This window comes from Typopeltis vanoorti, chromosome 12, assembly GCF_054136105.1.
Source record: "Typopeltis vanoorti isolate ZY-2024b chromosome 12, IOZ_Tvanoo_1.0, whole genome shotgun sequence".
NCBI lineage: Eukaryota > Metazoa > Arthropoda > Arachnida > Uropygi > Thelyphonidae > Typopeltis > Typopeltis vanoorti.
Genome location: NC_143560.1, coordinates 59690341 through 59703869, shown reverse-complemented (window position 1 = coordinate 59703869; position 13529 = coordinate 59690341). Strand labels below are relative to the sequence as shown.

Genomic DNA, 13529 nt, shown 5'->3' with positions numbered 1-13529 from the left:
TGATCATGAAAGGAAATAATAATTATTATTATTATTATACGGCACCTCCATGTAGTCTGAAGACTCATCACGGGAGACCCAATCTATCCGCACAATCTACCATACCTCTCCTTGAACCATTAACAGAAAAAGCACTCACAAATGATTCTGGCAACCCATTCCACTCATTCACCACTCTCCAAGCAAAAAATCTAGCCCTCACACCCCTACTGACCACACCTTTATTCAACTTCCAGGAATGAACCCCTTATTCTGGTCCCTCTAGCCAAGTGCTGAAACATTTCCCATGCAGCTATCCTATAAAATCCTATAAGCAACTTAAATGTTTCTATTCCCCTCTTTTTCTCCTATCAACTAACTTCTGCAATCCACACACCTTCAATCTATCCTTATAGGGAACATTCTCCAGGCCACCCACCATCTTGGTCACTCCCTTCTGAATCCTCTCCACTGCTTCCTCATCCACCAAGAAACCCAGGGGACCAGACTTCAGCGCAGTAATCCAAATGTGGGCTTATCAAGGCCTTATAAAGAGGAAATGCAACTTCCTTATCTCTACTTGTTAATGTGTTCCTCACTAGCCAAGTAATCTTACTGGCTCCCTTAGCAACCTCGGTTGTCCTCTAAACTTTAATTCTCTGTCTACAACCACCACTCCTAAATCTCTAGCTTCATCTATTTCCTGGAGTACAGTGCTATCAATGTGATAAATGCTTGTAATCTATTTATCCCAAAATGCATAACTTTACATTTCTCAACATTAAACTGACATCCATTAACTTTTGCACATACTGACAACCTATTTCAATCTTCCTGCAAGGTTTCCACATCACCTTGATTAACTATTATGCTACCTAATTTCGCATCATCAAGAAACAACTGAATATTTCTTTTAAGTTATTAGGTTATTTCCTATATCATTTATGTACAAATTAAACAGCAATGATCCCAGCACTAAACCTTGTGGCATACCACTAGTCACTTGTTTTTGCTTCGATTCTGCTCCATATACCCATTTTTGGATATCTGTCCAGCAGCCACCCTCTTATCCACTGTTCCATGTGGTATTCTGTCAAATGCCTTTGCAAAATCACCGATAAAGTAAACGTAGCCATTTACTTTATCAAACTCAGCTGCTACTCTATTATAAAAAGTTAGTAAATTACTAAGGCATGACTAGCTCTTCACAAAGCCATGTTGACTCTCATACAGTATCATATTTTTTAAGTACTAATCAAGTTTACCAATTTTTCAAGTATTTTTACCACTACACCTGAAATACTGAATGGTCTATATTTGCTACTGTAGTCTTAGAACCTCCCTTATGCAAAGGAATAATTTTGCCCTCTTTCTAATCCCTTGGAACTTGACCAGAGCTGAGACTTAAAGAGGCTAGCCAAAGACATTACCAGTTCCCTTGCACATTCTCACAAAACCTCCAAGCTGATATCCCATCTAATCTCACAGTTGTATTTACATTGAGATTCTGCAATATCCTAAGAACCTCCAATTCACCCACCTCTATTCCCACATTAGTGTCTGTCACATAGGTTAAAGAAGTAACCTCACTAGGAAGATATATGCTTGCAAAGTGGTCACTCAGTAACTCAACTATTTTATCTGCTTCTGTCTCCTTGTGACCATCATCACTCATTAAGGTTAATCTTCCATAGTTATTCTTCCTCTTACTTGCCACATAACAAAAGACCTCTTTGGGATTTCCTTTGGCCTGCTCAGCTAAATTCTTCTCATAATCTGATTTTACCTTTCTTGCCTGAGCCTTATACTGTTCATGAGTTTGCTGGTCACCTTTCTCTTTATATACCCTCCACAGCATTTTCTTCTTCTGCAGCTTGTGCTTAATGATATTACTCATCCATCTAACTCCTACCTGATTAACCCTCCTTACCCTAGGTATACAATTTAATATTGCTTCCTCTAGATGATCCTTAACTATATCCCATGCACTACTAACATCCTTACCCTGCAGTGTTTTATGCCATGGTACAGATTTAAGCTTTTTTCTAAGCATGTCATAATCACCTGCCTTATAGTTCCACAAACACCCCTTCTTGATAGAATATTCCTAATGTTTTACAATTTCCCAAGTCAAGACTGTATGGTCACTTTCACCAATTTGAGGCAAGGTTGTCACCTTGTTTATGGATAGCGCTTCTGATCCTATGACCAGGTCCAATACTCTCCCACCCTAGTCCCTCCATCACATGCTGCCTTAAGTAATTATCCCTCAGCAGGTGTATAAATTCCAATTAATTTCTGCCATGTGATTTTTCTTCCTTCCAGTCTATATCTCCATAGTTGAAGTCCCCCATACTAATCGCTTGACCTGTACTCATTGTACTAATTTGACAATGCATGTCTTCCAGATCATCTGCAGAACCCCCTGGCCTATAGCAACAACCAACTGTATATTTTGTCTTATTGGTCTTAATTTCACACCAGACTGTTTCAAATGAACAGCCACTCTCCCCCACATGTCTCCTATTCTTTTGGGTTGCAATTCATGTAACTACATCATCTGCTGTTAGCCAAGTCTCACCAATGCCTATAACTTTTGGTGAGGTTGCACTAACCAATGTCAAAAACTCCTCCCTCTTGTCCCTGATACTTCTGGCATTAGTATATAGAAACGGCAACATCCCTTTATTCCTCCACCCACCTTTACTTTCTGAATTGACTACCCCATTCAAGATTTTTTCTTGAGATACTAGGTTCTTCACTTGGTCATTCTCACACTCACTCATTCATGGGTGCCTTCACACAAACTAACTTGCTTCCACCCTAATTGCTTAAATTTCCCTGAATTTGCCATCAGCATACTCAGTGAACAAAGCTCTCTCCGGACATCTAACATCAAAACCATTCAGATAAAGTCCATCTGCATTGTACAAATTCTTCTTTCCTTCAAACAGTGAGCATAAATTCTGTATTCCTTTTGCATAATCTACATATAGGCTCATTGGCTATCAATGCCCTCCTCCTCCTCCTCCTCCTCTTCAGTTCGTCTCTATCATAGCGTGGTAGGAGACTTACAGTCTTCACCTTCTTGCTCTTCAGTTCTGCCTCTTCTAACAACTTATTGTTACATCCATTTACATCCTCCCTCATAGAATACTTCTCACCTCTCAAATCACTGGTACCAACCAAGCCAATCATTTCCTTCGACTGACCTTTTTGCATCCGGATGGCATGGCTAATATCAAGAATTTTTGCTCCCGGGAATCATGATTTTGTCATTCTTTTGTTAAGTATTCCCCTGATTATTGAGTCTCCATACATAATTTTCTCTTTAACTTGTTTTTCTTGTTTGTTCAGTTGGTCTTTATTATTCTTTCAGATCATCTGCTTCTTCTTTTTTCAGTCCCGCTTAACTCTTTCCACTTCTGCAGTTTTTCAATTTCACGCTTACTCCTATTGATATCCATTTTGTTCTCCTCTGTTTCCATGGCCACACATTCAACATTATTAACATCATTTTCCATCTTATAGTCAGTATTTGTTGCATTTTCGTCACCTAACAGACACCCACTTTTAAAACATTTAATACATACTGTCTCTCTCTCTCCAGTTTCAATTTCCTTTCACATATTCTTCAATTTTCTCGACACATAAATTTCGCATACACTAGACTGAATAATATCCTGCAAATTCAAATTGCTGGACAACGTGGTCTTTGCCGCCATGTCAACAATATCACAATAAAAATGTTAGAAATATACTAATACTCTAAAAACACAAAAATCTACACTGATACACTATAATAGTCAAATTTTCTGATGAAAAAAACAGAATAAAACAGATAAAAATCGCTAATTTCACACGAGCATTAAATTACACGACCACTCACAATATGAAACCGAAACCTTGGAACATTATCAAAAGTAAGCAGGAGAAGTAGAATCTTTCTTGTGGATGGTAAGGCAAGTCTGATTTTTTTTCGCCCGATACGAGGATGTTGGGATCAGTATTTAATTAACTGCTACATATTGACAATACTCTCTAGGATTTTTTTGGCCCTGATTTTCTAATTTCTGCTCATAATGCACTTTGGCTTCCCTCACCAAGTCACCTTCCTGACCTGCTCTTTATACTCTTCCTGCAACTGATTACCATGGTTCATCTTGGGTTGCCTCCATAGTATCTTCTTCATCAGGAGTCAACATTACAGTTCAGTATCACTCTTAGTTATCTTTCAGTTGAAGAATATTGTCATTGGCAATCCAGAACAGGATACCAGTTGGATTCCACTCCTCTATGAATTTTACTACAGCTCTTGTTTCTTTGTAATAATCAAATTGCAGTGAAAGTCTTCTTTGTAGTTTTCCATGTATGCTACACATGAGGATTTGTTCCAATTTGGTAATGGATGGGTGCTGGTTATTTCTTGTGTGCTTAAGGCAGAATCTGTAGATGACACCCTTAGCTCAGATGAAGAGGAAATTTCATATTCTGTGTCTGTTCTCTTCTGTATTTAGTAGACACTTCAGTCCAATCATACTTGTGTAACCTTTGATTACATTATGAAATCATCCACCAGAGGATTTACACTTTCCACAATCCTCCCAATGGTCAGTTCTGTGCCATCACCTCCTAAACTACCTAATTTTTACTGAGATGCTCTACAACAGGGGAAAAATACAGAACTTCAACACACACTGACAGGATCAATAGAGTCAGTTGTACTTACAAAACAGAAACACAAGTCTTGCAACTGGCCAACTCTTTCTTTTCCCTACATGGAACTAGGCAGGAATAAGAATCATAGGGGACCTCCTGACCCAGACCCTAAAGTGGAAAACATTCATATCTCTACCATTGAAAAAAACCCAAAAACTGAAAAGCAATATCAATAGATGCAAGCTGCTATTATAAGAGCCTTTCCAGATATCACTACACCTCAGAGAATCCATATTCCTCCTAGAAACTACGGGAGTCCACCTTTCATAAATTATATATTTAGTTTAATCCTTTATCTAAGCATAAGCAAACAAAGTTTGTGCCTGACGTATCTTCAGAACTGGGGCAACTTGTGGTAAAGGTGGTATAAGTTCTCATCACTTGCCTTAGTATCTCTCATAATGCAAAGCACATCTCCTTGTGGACATGTATAATGCTATGCATTAAGGGAAGAGCCACTACCCAGACTGGTTTCGACCTTTATTGAGGTCTCATCAGTGGGAGCCAGATCCAGTGGTGGTGGTGATACCAAGGTGGAAGTAATGGAGAAGTCATATTTACCTATGCAAGTTGCCAAAAGGTGTCGCACTTTATTATTAAATTAATCTTGGTTATAGAAAGCTGTTGGAAGTTTTTTCACTTGATTAGACTAAAAATTATATATTTAGTTTAATCCTTTGTTTGCTTACACTTGGATAAAGGATTAAACTAAATATATAATTTATAGTCTAACCAAGTGAAAAAACTTCCACCGTTCATCTTATATCATCTGAAACCCCCACTTCCAATTACAAGAAAATATACCACTTCCTCATGTCAGTGCCTCCAACTTTGCCCTTTGTATATTCATCCTTATCCCCGTCATCTACAAAACTGGTTTTCAGTGGGATCTTTCATATAAATCGAAGTGTGCCAAACCAGATTCTGATACAGTGGAGACCATGGAATAACATCTTGCCAACTGCTACTAAGCTATACAAATTTCAACTTAGAGAATCAGATCTATGTCTCTTCTGTGAAGTTTCAGGTACATTGGAACACACACATCTAATCTGCCCTGCAAACAAAGCGATGCTCATCTAGTCCCTGAATACTGCCTCTAGCACTTGTCACTACACACACACAGCCAAGAAGACTACATTCACACTATCATTCTAGTTTTCATGTATTATTTGCTGCTTTATTTCCCTTAGTAGAATTGATTCAATTTTCTGATAGCAAATGCAATGAATGCATCACTGAAAACCATTCTTATAGGTATGAAAATATTTCTTCCCAATTCCTGTTTATTGTTTAAATTCTTCTTTCTTATCTAAGCATTCCTTATTTAAGAATCTTGTTAAATCCAAATACAAAAAAGGCTATTGGTCCTAATGACACATCTCCAAACTCTCAAGGTTTAGAATTCATAATTCACTCCTATATTATGGTTTTTATACTTCTCTCCTATTCCACTGGTATTTATCCTGCACTCTGAAAATTAGTTTATATATCCTATTCAGATGATGGGCAACACTATCATTAAATCACCACCCTTATAAATGATCATTCTAATAAATGATCCCTAATATGTATTCCAAATCTTCTTGCTTTTATCACCCATCCTTGGTAAATAGCTTGGTAAATGGAAAAGTTTAGAGAGAAACTCATGTTTGATCTCAGTAATTCAACAACTTTCAATAAGCTCCCAATAATTCTAAGGTATCTGATAGAATGTAGAACAAAGATCAATTAAGTAAGATCCAACTTTACAGTATGCCTTTTGATTTTCAGAATTGCTTGCCAGAAACCGATCTTGATCCATAGACTTCAACTCATGATGGGGTACCCTACAGCTGAGTGCATTCTCCTTCTGTCTATATAAATGATCCTCTCTGCTGGACTACAGATCCAATCCACACTGTTAATGATAATAATATACTGCACTATTCTTTCTCATTTGGCAAACCTTTAGTTATACAAATCAACAAAAGTTTCAGAGCATCTGCTTCTACAACCCTAAATTCTGACTTCCAAATTATTCTACAATGGAGTTCTGATAAACTTGTTAATTTTTATGTGGTTTCTGCCCATGAAAGGTTTTTGAAATCCACTGTATATTCATACTTTGGTTGAGTTATGGATTTTTTTCCCCTATTTTTTTATTAACTTTTTTTTACATAGTCTAGAAATCCTGCTCTAGAGACCAAACATGGAACTTTTTTCAAACCACTCCAAGAACCTCTGAATAAGTGGGGCAGTGGTTTTACACTGGGCAACGAAATTCATCTCCCATCTGAAGACAACCCAGACTGTCATGGTGTTAATTCAGCCAAAAACTCAATCTTGTCTTATTTCTCATAAGAAAGAACCTTATAAGTAGTATAAAACTTTTTTTTTTAAATTAGTCATTGAACAGTACATTAGGAAGAATCGAAACAACTATACTGGTTTCCATAAATTAAGGATCAAAGAGTAAAATCACAATAACTCAAAAACTGTATAATGAGTTTTTATGTAATCTGGTTTCGTTATGTTGATGTTGTCTTTGCTGTTTGGCCTCATTCTGAAAATGAACTTACCACTTTCCTACAACAGATCAATAGCCTTCACCCACGCATTCAACTGTGGTGGGGTGGGGATGTGAAAGAAACACCCACAGTTGTAAAATGTTAAATTCAGTAACAAATGGGTACATGAAGACAATGGTCAGAAACAAGAGGGCAAAATGAGATGAGATGATTAAAGTGCCTCAATAAAGAATGTGGTCATCACTCAAAGCAATACAAGACTCACAATGATTTTTCATACTGTTTATAATGGTGTTCAGGAGCTCAGTATTGCCAACTGAGCTCCTGACAACTGCTCCTGCAAAGCTCTCCTAAGTCTCTCAAGTTTTAAGGGGAAGGAGGGGGTTTGATTGCAGCAATTGTCTACCTAGAGCATACCAGACATGCTCAATAGGATTAAGGTCAGGAGACCTGGCTGGCCCGTCCATATGTGTAAGGCCTCTCTTGAAGATATTGGTTCACAAGCTTTACTCAAATGAGGGTGGACATTATCATCTTGTAAAATAAATGTCTCCTCTATTGCACCCACATATGGACAAACATAGGGATCCAGGACTTCGTCTCTCTAAGTTGCAGTACTCATGTTTCCACTAGGAAGCGCATGCAAGTCAATGAATCCATCCAATGAGATGCCTACCCAACACTGGCATGGTTGGCTAAGTGGTTAGCATACCTGCTCTCCAACCAACAGGTTGTGGATTCAAATCCCACTGCAGGCATGGATGTTTGTGACTGTCCTACCTTATGCACTGCTATAACTTCTGATATGGTACAGTATGATCTTTGCTGTTCTCGCACCAGCAAAAACCATAAATCACCATGTAATCTATTTTTTGAACCAGCTGGAAGATATGTTGTTCTCATCCATCCATCTTCAACTCTCTCATTGGTTTCGTTATGTTGATAATGTCTTTGCTATTTGGCCTCATTCTTAAAATGAACTTATCACTTTCTTATAACAGATCAACAGCCTTCACCCATGCATTCAGTTCATCATTGAAAACGAAAAGGCTGGTAGTTTACCATTTTTAGACATCCTTCTTACGCGCACAGCCTCTGGTAATTTATCAACCAGTGTTTATCGAAAGCATACCTTTACTGGCAGATACATTCATCAAAAGTCTGCCAATCACACCTCTCAAAAAATTGGTGTTATCAAGTCTTTAATTAATAGAGCACATAATGTGTGCTCCTCTCTCTCAAGCTTATAACGAGAACTTCTATCAAAATGTTGATGGAATTTAATGGTTACAAACCTAATCAAATCCAGCAGATAATTGATTCCTATGTTCCAACACCTCAGGATTCTTCAACAGATTGGGAGGTTCCAATCTCTTATATTTATGGCATCACTGAACTGATTGGTAGGATTTTGAAGAAGTATCATCTCATTCCCACATATTTTCCTATCAACAAAATTCCTCATCTGTTGCCATCTACAAAAGACAAACTGTCACCTCTATCGTTAGCTGGCATTTACCAGATACCTTGTGAATGTAATCTAACATACTTTGGACAGATAGACTGTTCTGTGGAAAAAATAATTAATGAACATCAATATTATATTGAATACGTGAAACCTGAAAAGTCTCATCTGGCACAACATAGTCTTGACACTAAACACAGTATCCAGTGGAATGAAGCTCGTCTTCTTCATAGAAGCAGGTGTTTAAATACAAACGCCTTTTCAAAGAAAGTTTTGAAGCCCTTTTACATTGGCCAAATCTGAATCAGAACAACTGTCTCTCTCTTTCTCCCTCTCCCAAAAGTTTGGGATATTCTCATTTTATGTAACCATCAAAAATAGTTTTTAATAATATATTTATTAATATTAATTTCTAGCATTCCACAACAGTTTTTAATTGGTAAACCACCGATTGCATGTACCTTGTATTCCCGTTTCTTTGATTTTCTTGTTTCTATGCACTGATGATGTACTGTTATTTTCAGTACAAAATATCTGTCCTTTCATTTCATTACAGTTAATTACTGTGGCTATCGTGTAATTCTCTGGTTCTCTCCATATCAGAGCACATCTGATATCAGTTACAGAGAAAATCAGGACTTGCCTGTAAACAATACCAACCACTACTGGTCTTGGATCCAGCTGACATTTAGCCTGGTCCATTTTAAATGTTCTCTCCTGTGGCATGGGAAAACTAAAAAACTCAAACTAAATAGTTTGAGTTTTTTTTAACTATTTCAGGAGGCCAAGATATGACATTTTAAAGAAGACTTTTTAATGTTTTCTTTTGAGAACTGATGGGATCATAATCCAGTGGTTTATAAGTAGTGCTGTCTCTGAGTAAAATATTTATTTATTCACTAGTATGACCACAGTAGTGTTAGTCTTATTGGCCTAGTGATTATTATATTACTATCTTTGCATAATTTGCAGAGAGAGACAGACTTTTTAAAACTGTCACATCTTGGCCTCCTGAAATAGTTAAAAGAGTTAAAACACTCAAACCATTTAATTCTCCCCCTCCCCATACATACTAATTGCCAAAAATTCATAAACCCAATTACCCTCTATGTCCCATAGTACATTTTACTCCACCTCTTTTAATTTAGCCAAACAGCTAAATCCTTAACCCCACTTACAGTTCATTCTTCATCATATATTAAAAATTCAACTCATTTCAAATCTTTACTCCAAAAATTTAGTTTTAGATAATAACATCATATACAATTCATCCCCCCATTCACTTCAGATGAAACAAAACAAGTATTAAAACAAATGAAAAATGGAAAATGTCCTGGTGAAGATCTAATTCACACAGAATTAATTAAATGGGGAAGAAATAATATCATTCACCATGTCACAAACGTAAACTTACTAAATCTATGCCTAGAAGAGGGGAAGATACCAGAAAAATGCTACTCTGATACTGTTATTTAAAAAAGGGGACAAAAAAGTAAAGAACTATAGACCAATTAGTATTCTCTCCAATTCTCTACAAAATTCTCACAAAAGTAATAACAAACAGGTTAACCCCTCTTCTAGGCTCAAATCAACCAGTAGAACAAGCAGGATTCCATAAAGGCTTTAACATAATTGATCATATTCATGCAGTAAAACAAATAATAGAAAAAGCAGAAGAAAACCAATTGCCTCTCTGTTTAGCCTTTATTGATTATGAAAAAGCATTTGATTCCATCAAAACTAATGCAATAATCAAAGCACTCCAGAATCAGGGAGTTCCTGGCAAACATATGGACCTCCTTCAGGAAATATACCACACTGCAACAGCAACAATCCAACTTCACACAAGTAGCAATAAAATATCAATTGAAAAAGGTGTCCGACAAGGAGACTCTGTATCACTCAAAATATTTACAGCAGTCCTTCAAGAAATATTTAATAATATAAACTGGACAAACCTTGGTATAAAAATTAATAACAGAAACTTAACACACCTAAGATATGCAGATGATATCATAATTTTTTGCAAACACTCCAGAAGACCTTAATAGAATGATAGAAGACCTATATCATGAAAGCAGAAAAGTCGGTCTAAAAATAAACAGAAAAAACTAAAATCATGTTTAATAATTTTGTAACACCAAAAAACATAATAATAGAAAACAATTTATTGGAAAGAGTCTCTTCATATATATACTTAAGTCATCTCATTGATCTAAACTGTGAACTCCAAAAGGAAATAAATAGGAGAATTCAACTTGCTTGGGGTGCATTCAAAAAACTGAAAAGCATTTTTCAAAACAATGATGTCCCACTCTGTTTAAAAAAGAAGATATTTAACCAGTGTATACTTCCAGTCATCACATATGGTTGTGAAACTTGGTCGCTAACAAATTTCACTTATCTTTTAATGTGATGAAAGCATCACATTAAAAGATAAGTGAAACACCTGGATAAGAAGCCAGATTCAACATCATTGACATCATTCTTCACCATAAGCGACTAAAATGGAAATGGGCCGGACATCTATCCAGAAGAGAAGATGCACGATGGACCACTATAGTAACGAACTGGATTCCAAAAGAAGGGAAATGAGGCCGAGGATGCCCTAAAAGAAGGTGGAGTGATGAACTGTCAAAATTTGTTGGGAAAAATTGGTCAATCATTGCCAAGGACAGAGAAAGATGGAAAGAACTGGAGGAGGCCTTTGTCCAGCAGTGGACAGAAAATGGCTGAAAAGAAGAAGAATAACATCATGATACTGTATTGTCACCTCTTTTTTTTTTCTTTTTTTAATCAATATTCCTCTTTCTGACACCAAAGTTAGTAAAAAATGTTTTCCCCCATCTCTGATATCAGTGATCTTTTTAATATGAACATTCATTCTGGCTACTTCACTTGAAAAGATACCATTTATAAACAGATTGCGGTACAGTCATGTTTATGGAACATTCCCTATGAGGATAGATTGAGGGTGTGTGATCTGCAGAAAAAAGAGAAATTATTAAAAAAAGAGGAGATATGATATAGAAATATTGAAGTTACTTAAAGGGTTTATAGGATTAGAGGGGACAGTACAAGAGGTCATCCCTGGAAGTTGAGTAAGAATGTGGCTAGTAGGGATGTCAGGACTACAATTTTTGTTTGGAGAGTTGTGAATGAATGGAATGGGTTGCCAGTCAGTTGTGAGTGCTTTGTCTGTTAATGGGTTCAAGGAGAGGTACGATAGATATTGTGTGAATAGTTTGAATCTCTCGCAATAAGTCTTCAGACTCCATGGCGTACTTCAGACTCATATTGTACAGGCATCTGAAGATGCCTGTACAATAATGATAAAATATTATTTCAGCAACTCTTACTATTATGCCTTTTATGAGAAACATGAAACTGACTGTTGTGCTTACATTATGGAAATAATTGAACTTATCTCTTTGTCTAAGCTCTCTGAAATGAAGTAATCTTATAATTTCTGCTCTTTTCACAGCATAATTACAAATATGAAATGAGAAAAGAATCTGCCACTGTTTCAAACAGACTGAAATGTGTAATAGCTACATGTGATGCTTCCTGTATTAAAGCAGATTGCTTTGTTTTATTTCTGTGCATGTACAAGCAAAAAGAATGACAATGGTGTTGCAAGTATCAGGTATTCATTAGTATAATTCATTTGTGTGCAGCAAAGAAACTTGCTATAGTTATCTGTCTATAGAGGATTCAATAAGTTGAAATATTTTGATAAAACCAAAGAAACTTTATTATTATTATATTTAAGATTCTGTATAATGAGTCAGTGTTATTGAAAAGCTTCTGTCTGAAAAGTGCTTTGAAACTGTTGATATAGTTCTAGCTGTTTCTTCAATGAAGTTTGTTGAGATTCTTTGATATAAAGTAAAGTCAGCTAATGATGAATGATGAAATATGTACCGCATTCCTTATTCTGCAAAAAATGCAAGAATAGCTTAGGAAATGATGTTGTTATAGAAACAGGTGCAGTTCCTGTTTAATTCTTCCTGGGTGGATTTAAAAGAATGCAAGTACTACTAGAATAAACAAACTGACTTGGCAACAAATTGCTAATTTGTTATCCATAGAGGAAAAACTGTTTTAGAACAGAGAAATACAGAACATGTCTGATAGAGTAAGTGATTTCTTTGATTGTTTGCAGTCAATTCAAATGCCTTATTTTTCTAGTATTAACAGAGAGAGTTATGATTAGGTCCAAAGTATATGCACCTTCACAGGTATATTCTTGATAACTGTAGATATATTTATGTCATCATCAAACTCAGGAGATGTACAGGATATTACAATAGTACTACATGAAAAGTTTACATCATTAACTTCCTATCAACAATTTCCTTACAAATTAATCTGTGATATTGACAGATATAACTCCAATATCTTCTAAGGCTGTATCAACCAATCCAGAAGAAATCCAGCTTTTTTTATTATTATTCTACTGTTTATTCCATATATAATTTGTCATCTTCACTAAAAATCATGACTAAACACCTGAATTATTTTACTTGTTTTATAGATACTCCATTGAGAATATAGTTGAAGTTTTTCACGTTCCTTTTTTTTTTTTTAATGGCACAGAAATTAACATGCTATCATCAAGTGCATTAGCATAATTACAAGGTGAAGCTAATAATTTTAATTTTTAATCCCTTGAAGAACAATTAAATAAAATAATTGAATGACATACCATTATATATCTTTTCTATATATATAAAAAGATAAGCTGAAATTTAAAACGTTTTTATGTCACGTTTTTTGTCTTACCAGCCCGGAACTCGAGGGGTTGGGCACCTGGGGAACGGAGTCCCCCTAGTATATATATATATATATATATA

General features: G+C 36.0%; 1 protein-coding gene across 1 annotated transcript in view; it reads right to left on the bottom strand.

Annotated features, from left to right (window-relative positions):
• The window catches only part of CSN6 (COP9 signalosome subunit 6), a 143455-nt gene that overhangs the window by 26503 nt on the left and 103423 nt on the right, over window positions 1-13529 (bottom strand). The gene's annotated exons all lie outside the window — the stretch shown is intronic.